Here is a 24,416-nt window from a genome sequence, read left to right on the forward strand (position 1 = left end):
TCTCGAAGACATCAACAGGTTCTAGAGACAAATGAATTACCTAAACTGAACCAGGAGGACATATACAATTTAAGTAGATCAATTTCAAGTAATGAAATAGAAGAAGTCATCAAAAGTCTACCAACAAAGAAAAGTCTGGGATCAGATGGGTTCTCAGCCAAGTTCTACAAAACCTATAAAGAAGAGCTATCCCAATACTTCTCAAAGTATTCCATCAAATAGAAGAGGAGGGAACCCTTCCAAACTCATTCTATGAAGACAATGTCACTCTATACCTAAACCAGACAGAGATATATCGAGGAAAGAAAATTTCAGAACAATATCCTTAATGAACTTTGATGCAAAAATTCTCAACAAAATTTTAGCAAATTCATACAAAAATATATTAAAAAGTGCACCACAATCAAGTGGGTTTTATCCCAGGAATGCCAGGTTGGTTCAACATCTGGATATCAATAAATGTAATTCACCATTTCAACAGACTTAAAGTCAAGAATCACATGATTATTTCGATAGATGCAGAAAAAGCATTTGATTAAATACAGCATCCCTTCATGCTCAAAACACTAGAAAAAATAGGGATAGTGGGAACATTCGTTAACATTGTAAGGCCATCTACACTTAAGCCCATGGCCAATATCATTCTAAATGGTGAAAAACTGAAAACATTTTCCCCAAAAAATGGAACAAGGCAGGGATGCCCTCTTTCACCACTTCTATTCAACATTGTCCTCGAAACTCTAGCCAGAGCAATTAGACAGACCAAAGAAATTAAAGGGATATAAATAGGAAGAGAAGAACTCAAACTATCCCTATTTGCTGGTGACATGATTATATATTTAGAGGACCTGGGAAATTCCACCAGAAAACCTTTAAACTCATAAGTGAATTCAGTAAAGTAGCAGCATCAATGCTCATAAATCTAATACATTTTTATACATAAGTGACGAATCTTCAGAAAGAGAAGTTAGGAAAACTACCCCATTCACAATAGCCTTGAAGAAAATAAAATACTTAAAAATCAATCTAACACAAGAGGTGAATGACCTCTACATGAGAACTGCAGAACACTAAAGAAAGAAATTAAAGAAAACCTTAGAAGATAGAAAGATCTCCCATGTTCTTGGATAGGAAGAATTAATATTGTCAAAAATGGCCATACTACCGAAAGTGCTATACAGATTCAATGCAATACCAATTAAAATCCCAATGACTACCTCACAGAAATAGACCAAGCAATCATGAAATTCATCTGGAAGAATAAGAAACCCAGAATAGCTAACACAATCCTTAGCAGGAAGAGTGAAGCAGGGGGTATGGCAATACCAGAACTTCAACTATATTATAAAGCAATAGTATCAAAAACGGCATGGTATTGGCACCAAAGTAGACAGGTAGATCAATGGTACAGAATAGAGGACACAGATACAAACTCAAATAAATACAATTTTCTCATACTAGACAAAGGGGCCAAAAATATGCAATGGAGAAAAGATAAGTCTCTTCCACAGATGGTACTGGGAAAACTGGAAATCCATATGCAACAGAATGAAATTCTCTCATCTCTCACCCTGCACAAAACTCAACTCAAAATGGATCAAGGACCTTGGAATCAGACCAGAGACCCTGCATCTTATAGAAGAAAAAGTAGGTCCAAATCTTCAACACGTTGGCTTAGGATCAGACTTCCTTAACATGATTCCCATAGCACAAGAATTAAAAGCAAGAACCAATAACTGGGATAGATTCAAACTAAAAAGCTTTCTCTCAGCAAAGGAAACTATCAGTAATGTGAAGAGAGGGCCTACAGAGTGGGAGAATATCTTTGTCACTCATACTTCAGATAGAGCACTAATCTCCAGAATGTATAAAGAACTCAAAAAACTCTACACCAAGAGTACAAATAACCCAATCAACAAATGGGCTAAGGAAGTGAACAGACACTTCACAGAGGAAGATCTACAAGCAATCAACAGATATGTGAAAAAATGTTCAACATCTCTAATACTAATAGAAATGCAAATCAAACCTACCCTAAGATTCCATCTCACTCCAATTAGAATGGCGATTATCAAGAAAACAAGCAACAACAGGTGTTGGCAAGGATGTGGAGAGAAAGGTACACTCATACATTGCTGGTGGGGTTGCAAATTAGTGCAGTCACTCTAAAACAGTGTGGAGATTCCTCAGAAAACTTTGAATGGAACCACCATTTGACCCAGTTATCCCACTCCTTGGCCTATACCCAAAGGACTTAAAATCAGCATATACAGAGATACAGCCACATCAATAATGATAGCTGCTCAATTCACAATAGCTAGATTGTGGAACCATCCTAGATGTCCTTCAATTGATGAATGGATAAAGAAGTTGTGGTCTATATATATACAATGGAACATTACTCAGCCATAAAGCATAATAAAATTATGGCATTTGCAGGCAAATGGCTGAAATTGGAGAATATCATGCTAAGTGAGATAAACCAATCTCAAAAAACCAAAGGATGAATGATCTCGTTGATAAGCAGATGATGACACATAATGGGGGGTGGTAGGGAAGCAAGAATGGAGGAAGGAAGGACTGTATAGACAGATAAGGGGAGTGGGAGGAGTGGGGGGGAATGACAAAATAACAGAATGAATCAAACACCATTACCCTATGTAAGTGTATGATTACACAAATGGTATGTCTCTACTTGATGTATAAACAGAGAAACAAAATGTATCTCATTTGTTTACAATAAATAATAAATTTTTAAAAAAAGAAATTTCATGTTCATGGAATGGAATAACTTTTCTTAAAATGTCCATGCTATCCAAAGTGATTTTCACCTTGAATGCAATCCATATCAAACTCCAATGATTAATACTCCAATTAACACTAAAACCCATGTGACCACAGGACCCTGAATCGCAAACACAATCTTAAGAAGAACAAAGTTGAGGGCATCAAGGTACCTGATTTCCAAATATACTAACGAACTATAATAACAAAAACAGTATGGTTCTGGCATAAAACAGACACATGAGAAAATGGAACAGAATAGAGAGACCAGCAATAAACCCATTCACCTATGGTTGTCTTATTAAGTTCTGTGTTGCTATAATTGGGTGTTCTCTGTGCAATAGACATTTATTTGGATTACAATTTGAAGACTGTAAAGTCTAAGAGCATGATGTCAGCATCTGGTCACACCCCTTTGTGCTGCCTGATGGAAGGCAGAAGGGAAAGAGAGCATGTGAACAAAGAAAATAAGGACTGAACTCATCCTTTTATCAGGAGCCTACTCCACAATAACTGACACACCACCACAATGATGGCATTAATATGTTCATGAAGCCTGAGCTTTCATAAACGAATGACCTCTTAAACATCCCACCTAGTAATGCCCTCATGATGTCATTAAATTTCAATATGAGTTTAGAGGGGATATTCAAACTATAGCAATAGTCTACGAATTTTTGACAAAGACATCAAGAATACCTAATGGGGAAAGGACAGTCTGTTCAACAAATGTTGGAAAAACTAGATAACTATATGCAGAGGAATAAAATTAGACCCTTACATCAAAACTTAGGCAAACAAATCAACTTGAATGAATTACAGACTAAACCATAAGACTGGAAACACAAAACTACTAGAAGAAAACATAGGGGAAAATCTCCACAATATTAGTTGTGCAATGATTTTTTTAATGTGACCCCCAAAGGTATAGGGCACCAAAAGCAAAAATAGACAAATGGTATTACATCAAATTTGAAAGCCTGTGCACTGCAAAGTAAATCATCAACAGACTGAAGAGACAACCCTACAGAATGGGAGAAAATATTTCAAACCATACATCTGATAAGAGGCTAATACCAAAAATATATAAGAAACTCAAACAACACAATGGCAAGAAAACAAATAGCCTTATTAAAAAATGGGCAAAGGACTGAATAGCTATTTCTCCAAAGAGGACATAATAGCCAATAGATATATAAAAAAAGTTCAATATCACTAGTCATCAGAGAAATGCAAGTTAACACCCAACGAGATATCACCTCACATTTATTCGAATGGCCTTAACCAAGCAGACAAAAGGTATGTGTTGACAAGCATGAGGAGAAAAGGCAACCCTGTACAATGCCAGTGGGAAGATAGTTTTGGGGATTTTTTTGTTTGGTTGGTTTTGGTTTTTTGCACACTACCTATTTGTGATCTGGGCATTTTGCATCTATAATTCCATCACTATTTTTTAAATGTGCATTATTATTAAACACCCCGAAGGCTCTGTACAGCATCATATATTAAACCTATTTCAATTAAAACTATTTCATGGTACAGAGGGTAATTTGAACTTGTGACATAGTTGAGTTCCAAATGCTACAGTTTTATTAAATAACTGAATAACATTCCTTCCAATTTGGAAGCTCTTTAGTGATGACAGTTTACTTCCGAAAAGTTAGTCACTCTTGTGATCCATGCAGTATTGTCTACCTACAGACAATAATGAACAACTCAGGTGCAGTATCCTTTTCTAGGCTTCTGTGGTTTCTTTGAGGATCATCAGAGTTTTGCAGAAACAGTATACAAATTTATTTTACTAAAATCCGTTTTCCATCATCATCATCAATGTATTTCTAAATTGGATGACGTTGTTTTTGCCCCTTACTTAAAAATTATAATTTTATGGCAGGACAAAATTTTATCTTCTCTGACTGGTAACGATGACAGCCATCTTGTAAGCACAGAACTGACAAGGTGCTCTCTTTCCAGTTGTATACCATGATCCTGGTGCTTCTGCCCATTCTAAAGAAATTGGAAGATGAGTAAAAACGTTCATTTAGAAAGCCTCAATACTAATGGTAAATAAGATACACCATTTTAAACAATATTGTATATAAGAGATGCAGGATTTATAGCAGCTAAGACTGTTTTTCTTTGGTAAGAAGTTTACAGAGTAAATCAAATTTGCTATCATTTACATTTGTAATGTCTGATGAATATGTACACAGGTGAACAAAGGCTAGTTCGCATTTGGACAAGATATCAATCAACAATTTGAGGTTTTGGAGTTTTTTTGTTTGTCTTTTTAGTCTCCAAATATTCATAGAAATGAAGAAGGCAATTTGAAACTTCATTTTTCAGATCCAACTGCTAACAGCTAGTGGAATTTTTTGCTGTCACTGTCATATATTTCATATTTTTACATTTCAAAATTGATGAAATGGGAGATTTTTAAATATTTCCACCCAAAAAAGCAAGATAATAGGTAAGTTAATTAGCTTGATTTAATCATTCCACAATATATACATGTACTACAACATCGTATTATATCCCATAAATATATACACATATTACTTGTCAATTATACATACAATATTATGTATTTTAAAATTTTAAAAACAGAAAAGTTTGCAACGTGCTGCCTTCAATGATTAATTGTGCCAAACATTCAATTTTCAAACATTTCATACAGCAATGTGATATATAAACATGCGCTGTGGTCTGCAAATGCTAATACTTTAGCCCCTAATTTTAACTCAAAACTGGTATCTTTCCGGGAATAAATAAACTTTATTTACCAGAGTACTTACCTATCTCATCCTGAACTTGTAAGGTTCTGTCTCCATGTGTGCTTTTGCAGCCCCTTCTCGGCTATGCCCAGTCCCAAATTCTTTTTTGCATGTTGTGCCATATGCTCTGTTTTAATTATTTATCTCCCTAATCCAATTGTATGATTGTATGTGTCCTTTCAGCATCATTAAAATAAGTGGTTTTCTGTGATATCTTGGTAATGCTTGTGTTGTAATTATTAAATTGTGGCCTAAAGCTTCCTCCAGACTGGAAAGCAATAACCTAATTAATAAGCAAACAAACTGCAAAATAACTTGATGCTTTGCTAACAAGTAACCAACAATCATGGCAGCTGAGCTTCCAGCCAATGACTGGCTGCAAAAATGACAAACCATGTCCCAATAAGGCAACCACAGAACTATAACCAACCGCCCTTCCTCTTTTTGGCTATATATATTCCCTACAGGTAGTATAGAACTCAGCCAGTCATAGAACTGGCTTTTGGTCCTCAGTGCCACCCAGTTCATGAATCTTTCTTTTCCTGATTAACTAAATTCTGTTTAATTTAATTTGTCTAAATTTTTAAACAGTATTAAAATGGTACTCTTTTTCATTTTCTGAACTCCAAGAAACATGGTCAGACTATTCATAATGTGAAAAATTAAACTAACACTATAATGGTTACAAAGCACAACAGTTAATCCATAATCAAAACCTGATCGTTAGCTTATCATTGCAAGGCACTTGTTACATAAATCACAATATACTCTGGAGTAACACGACAATGGATTAACCATCACTGTAAACTCCAATTCATGGTCGCCAGCATCGAGGGTTTGGGGGTGATGTAATAGTGAGTAGCACAAAACCTATCCTAATCCTTGTGTCTAATGGTCAATCCGCTTGACAGTAAAATCTTGTTTCAGCTCTATTTTTGGCCCACATTATGGGTTTTGTACTTTCCCTCCAGCTTTTCCTCCCATCCCTGAAAACTCGGACTTTTGAAGTCTCGGGAAGGGATTTTCTGGGACGCAGGATTTTCATCACAAATCCTGAGGCAGTTCAGGCTAAACCGAATTGTTGGCCACCCTAGAGCAGACCCTTCCATTCCTCCTGGGTCCTTCTTTTTTCCCCGCCCCCGACCCCCTTGGTCTCCCCTCTCCTTCATTGTTCCCTCGCCTCCGTCTAATCAGGCATGCGGTTCCCTCGTCTCCCGTCCCCTGTTCCTTCGTCTCCAGTCTTCTGGTCCCTCTGTTTCTCAGTCCCTCACTTTCTCCTTTATTTTGGGCCTCAGTCTCCTCTTCCCTCTCAATTTTCCTCCTTTTCCTCGGTCAGCCTTGCAACTCATTACTGTTTTGTAACTCCCCCTTGGACTATTTCTTATAATTGTCATTAAACTGCATTATGCCATTCCCCCTCTTCATGGCTTGGGCCCCTCCCTCAGTGGAATCGCCTTGAGCAGGGCTGTGCCATTTACGAATACGTTTGTGTAGAAGTCCTAACGAATATATCGTAACATTACCAATACCTCCTCTTTAAACAAAGTGCATTCTCCCAATAACGACAATACCACTACAGATCCTTCCCCACCTTCACCCCCACCCCCTTAAAAGCTCTTTTCAAAAGTGCCCGGCTTATTGGTTCATATCGAGGTCCTCCTTTCCTGGCCCTCCTTTCCTCACGCTTCCCTCCCTTCGCTGCCACTGTGATTCAGCCCAGGCCAGGGACACAATTGGGGGAATCCCGCGCTTGTACGGAACCTACCTGACGTTCAAGATGGCAGCTCCCTTGAGAACGAGCGCCTGGAAGCAGCCATATTATCACCTGAGCTAAGCCAGAGGTTAAGGAACTGCGCGGGCTCGGGAACCCCGCGCGGTGCTTACCAACAGGAAGCGGGGGAGTTGGCGACTATGGATGCGGCCGGTGTCAGAGTTAAGCCATGGTGGACGTTTCTAGGCTTGGGGACCTGAAAATCGAACTAGGGTTTCAGAAGAGGGATTTATGGGTTGAGCCTTTGGGCATTTTGGCATTGGGATTGGGGTAGGAGTCCGTGAGGGTCAGAGATTGGAGGACGATGAGGTCAGGGATGGAAAGGCTCTGGGATGAGAACTGGGGACGTGTAGCGGTCCGTAATAAGGAGAGCCCTATCATCTGTGGGTCAGGGATGGCGTATCGATGGCTGCTGATTTGTGGCCCTGTGTGACTAGTGCTGTGATGGGGGTGGATGTGCCCTGTGGGATTCGCGATTTCTGGATTTGGTGATCCATTGATTTGCAGGAATTATTAGTGGGGGCAGGGGCTTACAACATTCAGTCCCAGTTTACTGGGAAAGGCTTCACTTCATGATCTCCGAAGGTCCCAGACCACCCTCAGATTGAACACCCTTTTCAGAAGTTCTATCAGACTTCCATCTCCTGCCCATCCCTTGTGCCTTTAGAAGAAAGCATTCTGCACACATAGGACCAAATAAAGATAAAGGAATAAGATTGTCAGTTTCCTCTAGCCAAAGACCACCGGGAACACCCTGTAGTTGAATAAATTATATCTATTGCTCTTGCAGTGAGGAACCATGGGGAACAGTATCCGCAAGGGGGTGTCAGGACTTCTCTAAAACTTGGGTTTGTGACACCCAATTTGAGGAAAGAGTCAAGAAAGTGGGCTTTGCTCTGGTTTGGATGCAGGCAGGAAGTGGGGTAACTCAGTGACTGGGAAGTTTAATTTTAATAAATCTTATCAAAAAGGAGAAATGATTAGATTGAAAGTAATAGCTAAAGCAGTAAGAATCCAGAGGAGAGCAGGATTTGGGGTATATTATTATGGGTTAAATGGTGTTCATGTAATGTAGAACAGCTAAGCTGGACACCTGAGGAATTAGCAGAAAACAGGTTTAAACTGCAGCCGTCTAGTGGGACTAATGCCTAAAACTTGGACCTCAAGTCTGGAAATTCTTTTAGGTTAATACTCAGTGGGATGGTTACATGGCAGTGGATGGGAACAGTTATTCTTTGTCCCAGATTCTTGGGCTAAACAGAAGTTTCACACATTTTGTCTGAAACCTGGCATTTACAAGAAAGAAGTTAAAAACCACAATTCTTTCTGAAGAAATTTTTGCTGATACCCTGTTGACACTGTTTGTAAAAATCTTTATGAAAAGAGAGGAGCTTAATTATGGCAAGGATCTTTTGGATGGGAGTACCAGATCTGCTTCACATATTCTGTATTCAGACAGATTTTGGGGTGGTCTTGTTTTTGTCTTGATCCATCATGTTCACAAAGTGATCTTATCTGATGTGGATGTTCTGGGTGACTGTTTATGTTGGATAGAAGAGCTGTGTGTGCCAGGCCAATTCTCAGAAGTCAGGGGAAATTTTTTCTTATTATGAAAGTGTCATTTCAGTTCTGCTCCTTCCTAAGTGTATTGAAATCATCCTACCTTCCATTTTAACAAATACTTATTGAACAGGCTGTTTCCTTGATGTACGGCTGGGTGTCCAAACCCAAGCATTTGATTGTATTTGATTGTTTCCTACCAGTTTTATTTTGACACAGCTTGGGATATCACATGTGAACCAATCTCCCTATTATGGGATGCCCTAATAACTTTCCATCCTGAGACTAGGAAAAGTTTACCAACTAAATACCTTCCTGCATTGTGATATAGTCCTATTTATCAGTGGTTCTAACCTATCCATAATTATTGTTTTAAGATAGAGTGCTATGTGGAGTACAGTGAACTGAATCAGAGTCTTTGATTGTCTTATGGCTGTGGTGTGTCTGCAAACTCTGAGAACTTACTGTGCAAAAAGTACAGGTCAGGATTGCCCACTTGCTCTGGTGACACCCTGTCCACAAAGGCTGTGTGCAAAGCCTGAAAGCTGTGACAGTCTTGGCCTTGATCTCAGAGACCAGCTCCCCAGAACAGAGGATTCTGAGCATAACAAGATGACCACAATGTTTCACCAGTGCTCTAACCTCAAAGCCTGCCCATTTAACAGAAACTGGACAGTGGGCTTCCTAGGTGCTACAGGAAGCTCCTAGCATTGCAACAGAGGAATAGCTACAAAAATGTTTCTAGTCCTGTAACTTTCTAGTGCACAAAGAACAATGTCTCTATAGTCTTTAACTTCCTGATAGTTGAGACCCAATATAATAAATATGTGGAGCCAGTTCTGGGTCACTGCTTCTCAACCAGAGATCACTATCCCATCTAATTCCAGCATTCTCCTTAAATATTTGTGTGTTTTTCTTAATCCCCCATCACCCCTTGCTGGTGTTTGAATTAACAGCCATGCAGATCATGGCAGTGCTACAAACAGAACTTCAAATTGAATAAAATTCCACAATCTGGCTATTGTGAATTGAGCAGCTATGAACATTGATGTGGCTGTATCTCTGTACTATGCTGATTTTAAGTCCTTTGGGTATAGGCCAGGGAGTGGGATAGCTGGGTCAAATGATGGGTCCATTCTAAGTTTTCTAAGGAACCTCCACACTGCTTTCCAGAGCGGCTGCACTAATTTGCAGCCCCACCAGCAATGTATGAGTGTACCTTTTTCCCCACATCCTCGACAACACCTATTGCTGCTTGTATTCTTGATAATTGCCATTCTAATTGGAGTGAGATGGAATCTTAGGGTAGTTTTGATTTGCATTTCTCTTCTTACTAAAGATGTTGAACATTTTTTCATATATCTGTTGATTGCTTGTACATCTTCTGTGAAGTGTCTGTTCATATCCTTAGCCCATTTGTTGATTGGGTTATTTGTATTCTTGGTGTAGAGTTTTTTGAGTTCTTTGTATATTCTGGAAATTAGTGCTCTATCTGAAGTATATGGAACCAACCTAGATGCCCCTCAATTGATGAATGGATAAAGAAACTGTGGTATATATATGCCATGGAATATTACTCAGCCATAAAGAATGATAAAATTATGGCATTGGATGCAATTGGAGAATATCATGCTAAGCGAGATAAGCCAATCTCAAAAAACCAAAGGACGAATGATCTCACTGATAAGCGGATGATGACACATGTAGCAGGTGGAAAGGGGGCAAGAATGGAGGAAGGAGGGACTCTATAGAAGGTTAAGAGGGGTGGGAGGGGTGGGGGTGGAGAAAAAAATAACAGAATGAATCAAAAACTATTACCCTAGGTAAATGTATGATTACACAATGATTTGCCTCTACTTCAAGTACAAACAGAGAAACAAGATGTATCCCATTTGTTTATAATAAAAATGAATTTTTAAAAAATTGAATAAAATTGTTGATTCAAAGGGGAACAAAAGGTTTTCATAAATATACCAGTAACATATCTTTGCATTTATTCAGTTAAAAATACACCTTATCCAAGTTTTACATGATCATATTATAGTCAAGGAAGGACTAATGGTTGAGGACTCCTTCACATAGTGTTTGCCGAGGTTTCTGTGAGGCTTAACTGTCCTTCTCCCACAGGATGGTCCATTACCCACCTGACATCTGGGAGAGTTTGTCTCTAGACTAGTGAATATCAGTTCTGGCCATTGGAGACTCCATTATCTCCCCTAGTTCTGGTTTTTCAGACTTCTGCCCTAATTAAAGATAAATAGAAAATGATCAAGTCTCGGGTAAGCTGCTTATTTATTTTGTACTTGTTTTCCATACATTTAAATGGAAAGGTGCAGGAAACTAAAAATCAGGATTAGGAAAATGTACAGAGAACAAAAGTAAAGACTCGAAAGGAGAAGATATGTAACCTGCAGATTGTATGTGGGTTTAAGTCATATCAAACTACTATTAAGCCTCTCTGCTGGCAAGGATTACCGGGAGGCCCATGTCGCTGAGCACCGTGGACCAACAATCCTTGCTGCAAAGTGGAGGCATTTGGTCTTTGTCAGTGAGCCTGTGCATGCCCGGGGGATGGACCTTAAAGTAGCCACCATGGCTGAAAATTGTGATCATGAAAACTTGGCTGCTCTGGAGGCCAAAAATCTGTCATCAAATTGAGATTAAACCGCCTAACAACAGACTTTAGTGTAATCGTTAAAGCATTGAACAAATCTAAGGCAGAACTTATGGCAGTCAGTGAAGACAAAACTAAAATCAGAAGATCTTCAAGCAAACCCTCCCAAAAGGGACCAATGAGTATAAAAAGGATGTAAAAAACAAACGTTCATATTAAAGACTTCCCAAGTGGTGCAATCCTTGATGACATAAAAGGATGGCTAGAAGATAAAGGTCAGATACTGAATATTCAGATGAGAACATTGCACAAAGCATTTAAAGGATCAATATTTGCTGTGTTTGATAGCATTAACTCTACTAAGAAGTTTGGAGAGACCCCTGGCCAAAAATACAAAGACACAGATCTGCTCATACTTTTTAAGAAAGATTACTTTGCCAAAAAAAAGAAGAAGAAGAAGAAGAAAGAAAGCAAAATAAAGTGGAAGCTAAGTTCAGATCTAAAACAGAGCAAGAGGAAAAACAGAAATTAGCAGGAGATGCTGAAGTGAAATCTCTAGAAGAAGAGATCAGATGTTTGCTGGAATGTTTGGGTGACTTAGCTGAACAGACCTTTAGAGAAGACCTGCACATCCTTTTTTCAAATCATGGTGAAATAAAATGGATAGACTTTTTCAGAGGAGCAAAAGAAGGAATTGTTCTCTTTAAAGAAAAAGGCAAGGAAGCACTGTATAAAGCCAAAGATGTGAAAAATGTTAACATACAATTGAGGAACAAAGAAGCGATGGGAAGTACTAGAAGGAGAGGTGGAAAAAGTAGCTTTGAAAAAAAATCACAGAAGTCCAACAAGAATTCCTAAACAAATGGAAGTCAAAAGGTTGCAGATTTAAAGGAAAAGGAAACTTCCCAGTCTGGGTCTAAAGGAAAAGTACAGTTTCAGGGCAAGAAAAGGAAATTTGATAGTGATAATGACCATGATGAAGGGGTGCAGCAGGAAGAGTGAAAAGAGCAAGAGAAGAAACAGACAAAGAGGAAACAGAAAATGCTTGATTTTATTTTTGGTCACTTCAAGTGGATTTGCTGGATTATATAGTGATTCTGTGTTTAATTGTTTGAATAATTGCCAGGTATTTTCCACAGTGGATACTCCATTTTGTATTTTATATCAAAACCCCAGCGTGGTAGTGTATGAGAATACCAGTTTTTCGTCCCCTTGCCTGTGTTTATTAGGATTGATTTTTTTATTCTAGTAGTGGGTCTACGTAAGTGATATCACATTGTGGCTTTTCTTTTCATTTCCCTGATGACTACTGATGGTGAGCATCTTTTCATGTGCTTGATAGCCATTTATATGCCTTACTTGGAGAACTAGCTTCTTTGTCCATTATTTTAATTGGGTTATTTGTCTTTTTATTGTCAAATTGGAAAAATTCTTTATACATTCTAAATATATGTCCCTTAACACATGTATGTTGTATAAGTACTTTCATTCTATGGGTTGTGTTGTCACTTTGATAGTGTACTTTGTTTTTTGTTGTTTTGTTTTGTTTTTCTGTTTTGTTTTGTTTTTGAATCCACCCCATTTGAGCAAAAGATTTTAATTGGAATGTCTCCAAAGATAGACAAGTGGCAAAAATCACATGAAAAGTTGTTCAATGTCATTAGTTACTAGGGAAATGTAAATCAAAACCACACAACATACCTTCATGCACCCACTGGGATGCTATAATGTAAAAGATGGACAATAACAAGTGTTGGCAAGGATGTGGAGAAATTGGATCCCTCTTACGGTGCCAGTGGGCATGTATCACACAGCAGCTGTGGAAAACCATTTGGCATTTTCCCACTAAGTTGAGCAGAATTACCATATCACCCAGCAATTCCTCTCCCAGGCATGTACCCAAAAGAATGGAAAACAGATGTTCAAACAAAAACTGGCCCAAAAATGTTCACAGCAACTCTGTTCACAACAGCCCAAAGGTACAAGAAACACAGATGTCCATCGCTGATGAAGATAATTAAAATGTCACATGCCCATAGTCCTCGCAACATGAGAGGTTGAAGCAATAGGATCACAAGTTAGAGACCAGCTTCAGCAACTTAGCAAGACCCTGTGTCAAAGTAAAAAATAAAAAGGGCTGGGGATGTAGCTCAGTTGTTTAGCACCCTGGTTTCAATCCCCAGGACCATACACACCAAAAAAAAAAAAAAAAATCTTATACACATACTATTGAATATTATCCAGTGATAAAAAAGAAAGGAAGGACTGACACATGTTAAAACGTGCATGAGCCTAGAAAATATTGTGCTACTTAAAATAAGTCACAAAAGGCTACATACTGTGTGATCCAATTTAATGACATGTCCAGTATGTACAAATTTATACAGACAGAAAGTGGATTAACGTTGCTTAGGGACTGGGGACAGGGGAGAAGAGTGGCAGGCAAGTGACTGCCAATGGGTATGGGCTTTCTTTTAGGAGGAATGAAAATGTTCTATAATTAGACTGTAGTGATGATTGTGCAACCCTGTGCATATACTAAATCATGAATGTACACATTAAATGATTTATTCTATTTTTTTGTACTCAGAAATATGTTTTTATTGGTCTTTTTTATATTAAAATATTTTGTATTTTTACAGACTGCATTTTGATTCATTGTACACAAATGGGGTACAACTTTTCATTTCTATGGTTGTGCACAATGTAGATTCACACCATTCATGTCTTCATACATATACATAGGGTAATACTGTCTGTTTCATTCTACTCTCTTTCTGTCCTCCACCACTTTCCACCCCATTTTGCTCTGCATCATTCAAAGTTTCTTCATTCTTCTCTTCCCCCCTGCCATCTACCTTGTTATATATTGTCATGCACTTATCAGAGAAAACATCAGTTTTGGGGGGCTTGGCCTATTTCACTAAGCAGATATTTTCCAACTTCATCCATTTACCAGCAAATGCCATAATTTTATTATTCTTTATGGCTGAGTAATATTCCATTGTGTATATATACCACAGTTTCTTTAGCTGTTCGTCAATTGAAGGGCATCTAGGTTGGTTCCACAATCTAGCTATTGTGAATTGAGCTGCTATGAATATTGATGTGGCTACATCACTGTAGTATGCTGATTTTAAGTCCTTTGGGTATAAACCAAGGAGTGGGATAGCTGGGTCAAATGGTGGGTCCATTCCAAGTTTTCTGAGAAATCTCCATACTGCTTTCCAGAGTGGCTACACCAATTTGCAACTCCACCAGCAATGTATGAGTGTGCCTTTTTCCCCACACCCACACCAACACTTATTATTGCTTGTGCTCTTGATAATAGCCATGCTAATTGGAGTTAGATGAAATCTTAGGGTGGTTTTAATTTGCATTTCTCTAATTACTAGGGATGATGAGCACTTTTTCATGTATTTGTTTATCACCTGTATAACTTCTAGACCTCATAAATGAATTCAGCAAAATAGCAGTATATAAAATCAATACACATAAATCTAAAGCATTTTTATACATAAGCGATGAAACATCTGAAAGAGAAATGAGAAAAACAACTTCTTTTGCAATAACCTAAAAAAAAATAAAATACTTGGGAATCAATCTAACCAAAGAGGTGAAAGATATCTACAATGAAAACTACGAAACATTAAAGAAAGAAATTGAAGAAGACCTTAGAAGATGGAAAAATCTCCCATGTTCTTGGATAGGCAGAATTAATATTGTCAAAATGGCCATACTTCCAAAGGCGCTATACAGATTTAATGCAATTTCAATTAAAATCCCTATGACATTTCTCATAGAAACAGAAAAGGCAATCATGAAATTCATCTGAAAGAACAAAAGACCCAGAGTAGCCAAAGCAATCCTGAGCAGGAAGGGTGATGCAGGAGGTATCACAATACCAGACCTTAAACTCTACTCTAGAACAATAGTAACAAATACGGCATGGTATTGGCACCAAAATAGACAGATAGATCAATGGTACAGGATAGAAGACATGGAGACATACCCACATAAGTACCATTATCTCATACTAGACAAAGGTGCCAAAAACTTAGAATGGAAAAAAGATAGCTTCTTCAACAAATGGTGCTGGCAAAACTGGAAATCCATATGTAGTAAAATGAAATTAAACCCCTATCTCTCACCCTGTATTCAACTCAAAATGGATCAAGGATCTAGGAATTAGACCTGAGTCCCTTCACCAAATAGAAGAAAAAGTAGACCCAAATCTCCATCACATTGGCTTAGGACCAGACTTCCTTAACAAGACCCCCCCATAGCACAAGAAATAAAAGCAAGAATTAATAAATGGGATAGATTCAAACTAAAAAGTGTTTTCTCAGCACAGGAAACAATCAACAATGTGAAAAGAGAGCCTACAGAGTGGGAGAAAATCTTTTCCACACACACTTCAGACAGAGCACTCAGCTCCAAAGTTTATAAAGAACTTAAAAAACTTTACACCCAAAATACAAAGAACCCAACCAATAAATGGGCTAAGGAAATGGGCAGACACTTCACAGGAGATATACAGGTGATCAACAAATATATGAAAATGTGTTCTTTTTTTAATTTTTGTACACATATATAGGGTGATAATATCCTTTTCAATTCACTATCTTTCCATTCCCACCTGCTCCAACCCTCCCCTCACACCCCTCTGTACAATCCAAAGTTCCTTCATTCTTCCCTACCCACCCCCAACTATGGATAAACATCTGATTATCAGAGAAAACAATTGGCCTTTGGTTTTTTGGGATTGCTTTATTTCACTTAGCATGATATTCTCCAGTTCCATCCATTTACCTGCAAATTCCATAATTCTGTTTTAAGGCTGAGTAATATTCTATTATGAATACGTACCACGTTTTCTGTATCCATTCATCTGTTGAAGGGTATCTAGGTTGGTTCCATAGTTTTGTTATCATGAATAGAGCTGCTATAAACATTGATGTGGTTGGGTCACTGAAGAATGTTGATTTTAAGTACTTTGGGTATCAACCAAGAAGTGGGATAGCTGGATCAAATGGCAGTTCCATTCCAAGTTTTCAAAGGAATCTCTATACTGCTTTTCAAAGTGGTTATACCAATTTGCAGTCCCACCAACAATGTATGAGTGTACCTTTTCCCCCACATCCTTGTCAACACTTATTATTGCTAGTATATTTGATAGTTGCCATTCTGACCGGAGTGAGATGAAATCTTAGAGCAGCTTTGATTTGCATTTCTCTAATTACAAGAGATGATGAACTTTTTTTTTATGTTTGTTGATTGATTGTATTTCCTCTTCTGTGAAGTGTCTGTGCAGTTCCTTAGCCCATTTATTTATTGGATGTTTTTTGTTTTGTTTTGGTTTGGTTTTGATTTTTTTTTCTTTTTTTTTTTTGGTGTTAGTTTTTTGAGTTCTTTATATATCTTGGAGATTAATACTCTATCTGGAGTGTGTGTGGTAAAGATTTTTTTCCCATTCTGTAGGTTCTCTCTTCAAATTGATTGTTTCCTTTGCTGAGAAGAAACTTTTTTAGTTTGAATCCATCCCATTTATTGATTCTTAATTTTACTTCGTGTCTTGTTAAGGAAGTTAAATCCTAAGCTGACATGATGAAGATTTGGGTCTACTTTTTCTTCTATTAGGCACAAGGTCTCTGTTTTAGTACCTAAGTCTTTGATCCACTTTGAGTTGATTTTTGTGCAGGGTGACAAAGTTTAATTTCATTTTGTTACATATGGATTTCCAGTTTTCCCAGCACCATTTGTTGAATAGGCTGTCTTTTCTCCAGTGTATATTTTTGGCACCTTTGTCTAGTATGAGATAACCATATCTATATGGGTTTGCCTTTGTGTCTTCTATTTTGTACCATTGGTCTACTTGTCTATTTTGGTGCCAAGACCATGCCACTTTTGTTACCATTGCTCTGTAGAATAGTTTAAGGACTGGTAGTGTGATTCCTCCTGCTTCCCTCTTCTTGCTAAGGATTACCTTGGCTATTCTGGGTCTCTTATTTTTCCAAATGAATTTCATGATTGGTTTTTCTACTTGTTTTAAGAATGTCATCAATATTTTAATAGAATTTGCATTGAATCTTTCTAACACTTTGGTAGTATGGCCACTTTGACAATATTAATTCTGCCTTTGGTAGTGTACTTTGAAACATGAGAATTTATAATTCTGATGATATCCTGTTTATTTTTTCCTTTGCGGCCTGTTGAAGTAGGGGAGGGTGCTGGATGGCAATGGAAGGGAGAATGCAGTGGAACAAAGCTCCTCATTTCCTGGCCTAACTCACAGAAAAAGGAACATATTAAGGTCCCCAAACGCCTTTAGGAACACACCCCAGTGACCTAAAGACTTCCTGCTAGGTTCCCCCCCCCCCCCAAGTTTTCACAACTTCCCAATAGGGCCAAGCTGGGAAGCAAGACTTTACCACATGGACATTTGGCACACACTTAAGATCTAAACTAAGCACTGCATCTGGTTGATCAGTTGTGGGGCTTACAAATTTCCTCACTTTCAGGAAGAACTCTCAGAACTCAGAGAAGCTGATAGATTTATGGTATGATTTATTACAGTGGTAAAATTCAATAGTCTAGGTCTAGATTTGTATTTTGGGGAAGGTTTTCATTTACTAAATTTCCTTCCTTGATATGGATTGATTCAGATTATCTGCTTTTTCTTACATCAATTTTGGTAATTTGTGTCTTTCAAGGAATTTTTAAAATTTTCCCCTAGATTGTCAAATTCATTGGCATAAAATGTTTAATAATATTCCCTTTTTGGTGTTTTGTTTGTGGAATCCTTAGACACATTCTGCATTTCATTACTGGCATTGTTTCATTTTTGTAAGTTTTGATATCATGTATTGTGAGAATTTGTTAATAGGGACATATACATTTATAATTGTTATATCTTCTTGCTATATTCTGTATTGATTCTTTTGCAAGTTTGAAATGTTCCTCCTTGTTTCTAATATTGTTTATTTTCTTGAAATGTGTATTATCTGATATTAATATAACTACACCAAATCTCTTATGCTACAATTTGCAAGGTATCTTTTTCCAACTTTTTTCCATTCTATTCATCTTTGAGCTTAAAACAACTCTTTTTTACAACAAGTAGTGAATTCCTACTTTTTAATGGAGACTGAGACTTCTTTTTATTGAAAGTATTTACTTATTGAAAATGTTTCCAGTTAATATAATTATTGATTTGATTTATGTTTGCCATTTTTCTATTTATTTTGTCTCTGTTGGTTTCTGTTTTTCTTTTATTGCTGTCTTCTTTTGTGTTAAAATAATATTTTTTTATTGTACACAAATGGGATACATGTTGTTTCTCTGTTTCTACATGGCGTAAAGGCATACCATTTGTGTAATCATAAATTTACATAGGGTAATGTTGTTTGATTCATTGTTATTTTTCCCTTTCCCCCCACCCCTCCCACCCCTCTTTTCCCTCTATACAGTCCTACCTTCCTCCATTCTTGCCTCCCTCCTTAACCCTAACACTAACCCCTCCCACCCCCCATTATGTGTCATTATCCACTTATTAGCGATATCATTTGTCTTTTGGTTTTTTGAGATTGGCTTATCTCACTTAGCATGATATTCTCTAATTTCATCCATTTGCCTGCAAATGCCATAATTTTATCATTCTTTATGGCAGAGTAATATTCCATTGTGTGTGTGTATATATATATATATATATATATATATATATATATATATATCACAGTTTCTTTATCCATTCATCAATTGAAGGACATCTAGGTTGGTTCCACAATCTGGCTATTGTGAATTGAGCAGCTATGAACACTGATGTGGCTGTATCTCTGTATATGCTGATTTTAAGTCCTTTGGGTATAGGCCAAGGAGTGGGATAGCTGGGTCAAATGGTGGGTCCATTCCAAGTTTTCTAAGGAATCTCCACACTGCTTTCCAGAGTGGCTACACTAATTCGCAGCCCCACCAGCAATGTATGAGTGTACCTTTCTCCCCACATCCTTGCCAACACCTGTTGTTGCTTGTATTCTTGATAATCACCATTCTAATTGGGGTGAGATGGAATCTTAGGGTGGTTTTGATTTGCATTTCTCTTATTACTAGAGATGTTTAAAATAATATTTTTATATGTGATTTGCTAAAGTTTTGTTAAGAATTTTTCATCTATGTTCATTAGGGATTGGTCTGAAGTTTTCTTTCCTCGATGTGTCTTTGTCTGGTTTTGGTGTCAGGGTGATATTATCTTCATAGAATGAGTTTGGAAGGGTTCCCTCCTCTTCTATTTCATAGAACCTTTTGAGGAGTATTGGAATGAGTTTTTCTTTGATGGTCTTGTAGAACTCAGCTGAGAATACATCTGGTCCTGAACTTTTCTTGGTTGGTAGTCTTTTGATGACTTCTTCTATTTCATTGCTTGAAATTGATCTATTTAAATTGTGTATGTCCTCCAGTTTCAGTTTGGGTGGATCATATGTCTCTAGACTTATCGATGTCTTTGAGATTTTCTATTTTGTTGGAGTATAGATTTTCAAAATATCTTCTAGTTATGTTTTGTATTTCAATAGTGTTTGTCATGATATTTCCTTTTTCATCACAAATTTTAGTAACTTGAGTTTTCTCTCTCCTCTTCATTATGTGGCTAAGGTTTTATCAATTTTGTTTATTTTTTCGAAGAACCAACTTCTTGTTTTGTCAATTTTTTTAATTGCTTCTTTTGTTTCAATTTCATTGATTTCAGCTCTTATTTTAATTATTTCCTGTCATCTACTACTTTTGGTGTTGATCTGTTCTTCTTTTTCTAGGGCTTTGAGCTGTAATGTTAGGTTGTTTATTTGTTGACTTTTCCTTCTTTTACTGAATGTGCTCCATGCAATGAATATTCCTCTTAGTACTGCTTTTATAGTGTCCAGATATTTTGATGTTGTATCATTGTTCTCATTTACCTCTAAGAATTTTTAAAAGTTGAGACACATTTCTAACTTCAAAAATCAACAGAGGAGGATCCAAGATGGTGGACTAGAGGGTGACTGCATCTCCAGTTGCTCCAGAACCCAGGATTCAAGAAGGGGAGGCATTGAGAGACTTGGATTAAAATAAAGCCACGGGGTGAGTCTCCCCCACCAGGTGAAGCACTGCCCAGGTGGCAGGCATGGATTTGGGTGGCTTATTAGCGTAGGGCAGGGCAGCTACAGTCCAGCCCAGGCAGCTCTGCACACTCCAGTGGTGGGCTCCTCCCACAGGGCCAGATTCTCCAGCATCTCAGAGCAGGCCCCCCAGTGAGAGCCTTTCTGCACCAGGACAGCAAGTTCCTGCCTGCAGGTTGCTTAGGGACTAGGACAGGGCATCCAGGGACTTCCCCAAGCAGCCCACAGCCTGGCCCCCTCCGCAGGAAGCACCTTTCCAGGCTAGCTTCTAGGAGCAGGCCCCCCAGTGAGAGCCTTTCCACACAGAGCCAGCCACAAGTCAGTGGAAATCTCCGGCCCACAAGCAGCCTCTGGGACCAGGGCAAGGCAGCCAGAGTCCTCTCCAGGCGGACCTGCCCCCCCCCCCGGCTCCCCTGGCCACAGGGTTTTACCACGGGGCGATCCAAGATGGCGAACTAGAGAACTAGAGGGTGATTGCATCTCCAGTCACTCCAGAACCCAGGATTCAAGAAGGGGAGGCATTGAGAATCTGGGACTAAAATAGAGCCACGGGGTGAGTCTCCCCCACCCGGTGAAGCACTGCCCGGGTGGCAGGCCCAGATTCAGGTGGCTTATTAGAGTAGGGTAGGGCAGCTAGAGTCTTCCTCAGGCAGCCCTGCACACTCCGGTGGTGGGCTCCTCCCACAGGGCCAGATCCTCCAGCATCTCAGAGCAGTCTCCCCAGTGAGAGCGTTTCTGCACAGAACCAAACTTCAAGAACCTGAACCAGGGCGGCAAGTTCCTGCCCGCAGGTTGCTTCAGGAACCAGGACAGGGCAGCCAGGGACTTCCCCAAGCAGCCCGGAGCCTGGTCCCCTTCAACAGGAAGTGCCTTTCCAGGCTAGCTTCTAGGAGCAGGCCCCCAATGAAACCTTTCCACATAGAGCCAGCTCCAAGTCCTGGAACCAGTAGCGAGCTAGGTGCAGCTTTCCTTGGAAGCACTGCATTATCAAGTTACTCCAAGACTTCAGGCTACTGAAGGCAGGAAGGTGATACACTGGAAATCTACAGAGACACTATAAGCCAATAGAAGAATTCTGAAATATCACAAAGTCCCACTGACATCTGAACAATATGAGAAAAAAAGGGAAGAAAATGTCCCAAAGAAACCTAGATACTATATCAATAAAACCCAATGACAGCACAGCAGAAGAAATGTCAGAAAGGGAGTTCAGAATGTACATAATTAAAACAATCAGGGAAGCAAACAAGGAGATGAAAGAGCAAATGCAGGAATTGAAGGAGGAGATGAAAGAGCAAATGCAGGCATTAAATGATCGCACCAATCAACAGTTAAAAAAGCAAATACGGGAAGGAAGAGATCATTTCAATAAAGAGTTAGAGATACTGAAAAAAACAAACAGAAATCCTTGAAATGAAGGAAACAATAAACCAAGTTAAAAACTCCATAGAAAGCATAATCAATATGATAGAACACCTGGAAGACAGAACCTCAGATATTGAAGAAAATATATTTAATCTTGAAAACAAAGTTGACCAAACAGAAAAGATGGTAAGAAATCATGAAAAGAATCTACCAGAATTATGGGATATCATGAAAAGGCCAAATTTAAGAATTATAGGAATTGAGGAAGGCTTCGAGAAAAAAACCAAAGGAACGAACAAATTATTCAATGAAATAATATCAGAAAATTTCCCAAATCTGAAGAATGAAATGGAAAACCAAGTACAAGAGGCTTATAGGACTCCAAATATACAAAATTACAACAGACCTACACCAAGGCACATTATTATGAAAATGCTTAACATACAAAATAAAGACAGAATTTTAAAGGCTGCAAGAGAAAAGAATCAGATTACATTCAGGGGGAAACCAATAAGAATATCAGCAGATTTTTCAACCCAGACCCTAAAAGCTGGAAGGGCCTAGAACAACATTTACCAAGCCATGAAAGAAAATGGGTGCCAACCAAGAATCTTATACCCAGCAAAACTTACTTTCAGATTTGACAATGAAATAAGATCCTTCCATGATAAACAAAAGCTAAAGGAATTTACAAAAAGAAATCAAGCATTACAGAACATTCTCAGCAAAATATTCCATGAGGAAGAGATGAAAAACAACGATACAAATCAGCAACGGGAGGAACTAGCAAAGGAATAGCCTTTAGGCAAAGGAATAGCCAAATAAAGGGGAAATCAAATCATGTCAAAAACCAAAAATGAGTCAAATGACTGGGAATACAAATCATATCACAATAATAACCATGAATGTTAATGGCCTGAACTCATCAATCCAAAGACAAAGACTGGCAGAATGGATTTAAAAGAAAAATCCAACAATTTGCTGCCTGCAAGAGACTCATCTCATAAAAAGAGATACCCATAGACTAAAGGTGAAAGGATGGGGAAAAACATACCATGCACACGGACACAGCAAAAAAGCTGGAGTATCCATCCTCATTTCAGATAATGTGGACTTCAAGCCAAAACTAGTCAGAAGGGATAAAGAAGGACATTACATACTACTTAAGGGAAGCATAAATCAACAAGAAATTACAATCATGAACATCAATGCCCCGAACATTGGCTAATCCATGTACATCAAACAAATCCTTCTCAATTCCAGAAATCAAATAGACCACAACACAATAATACTAGGCAATTTTAACACATCTCTCTCACCACTGGATAGATCGTCCAAACAAAAATTGAATAAAGAAACCATAGATCTCAATAACACAATCAACAATTTAGACTTCACTGACTTTCATAGAATATACCATCCAACAAAGAACGAATACACTTTCTTCTCAGCAGCACATGGATCCTTCTCTAAAATAGACCATGTCTTAAGCCACAAAGCTACTGGTAGCAAATACAAGAAGATAGAGATAGTACCTTGTACTCTATCAGATCATAATGGACTGAAATTAGAAATAAATGACAGAATAAAAAACAGAAACTTCTCCAACACTTGGAGATTAAATAATACACTATTATACGATGAATGGAAAACAGAAGACAACAGGAGGGAAATAAAAAAAAATTTTAGAAGTAAACGAGTACAAAGACACATCATATCAAAATCTATGGAACACTATGAAAGCAGAACTTAGAAGAAGATTTATTTCATGCGGCGCATTCAACAAAAGAAGTAGAAATCAACAAATAAACGACATAACACTACAGCTCAAAGCCCTAGAAAAAGAAGAGCAGACCAACACCAAAAGTAATAGAAGACAGGAAATAGTTAAAATCAGAGCCGAAATCAACGAAATTGAAACAAAAGAAACAATCGAAAAATTAACAAAATAAAGGGTTGGTTCTTTGAAAAAATAAACAAAATTGATAAACACTTAGCCACACTAACAAAGAGAATGAGGGAGAAAACTCAAATCACTAAAATTCGAAATGAACAAGAAAATATCACAACAGACACGAGTGAAATACAAAACATAATTGGAAGCTATTTTGAAAATCTATACTCCAACAAAACAGAAAACCTCGAAGACATCAACAAGTTTCTAGAGACATATGAATTACCTAAATTTAACGAGGAGGACATACACAACTTAAATAAATCAATTTCAAGCAATGAAATAGAAGAAGTCATCAAAAGCCTACCAACAAAGAAAAGTCCGGGACCAGATGTGTTCTCAGCCGAGTTCTACAAAACCTTTAAAGAAGAGCTCATTCCAATACTTCTCAAAGTATTCCATAAAATAGAAGAGGAGGGAACCCTCCCAAACTCATTCTATAAAG

General features: G+C 38.0%; 1 pseudogene across 1 annotated transcript; it reads left to right on the forward strand.

Annotated features, from left to right (window-relative positions):
- The first annotated feature begins 11,481 nt into the window (after positions 1 to 11,481).
- On the forward strand, positions 11,482 to 12,552 carry LOC306663428 (lupus La protein-like; annotated as a pseudogene). Its single transcript has one exon. The product of its transcript is annotated as a lupus La protein-like (transcript).
- The last annotated feature ends 11,864 nt before the right edge of the window (positions 12,553 to 24,416 follow it).

This window comes from Sciurus vulgaris (assembly GCF_902686455.1).
Source record: "Sciurus vulgaris genome assembly, chromosome: 6".
Taxonomy (NCBI): domain Eukaryota; kingdom Metazoa; phylum Chordata; class Mammalia; order Rodentia; family Sciuridae; genus Sciurus; species Sciurus vulgaris.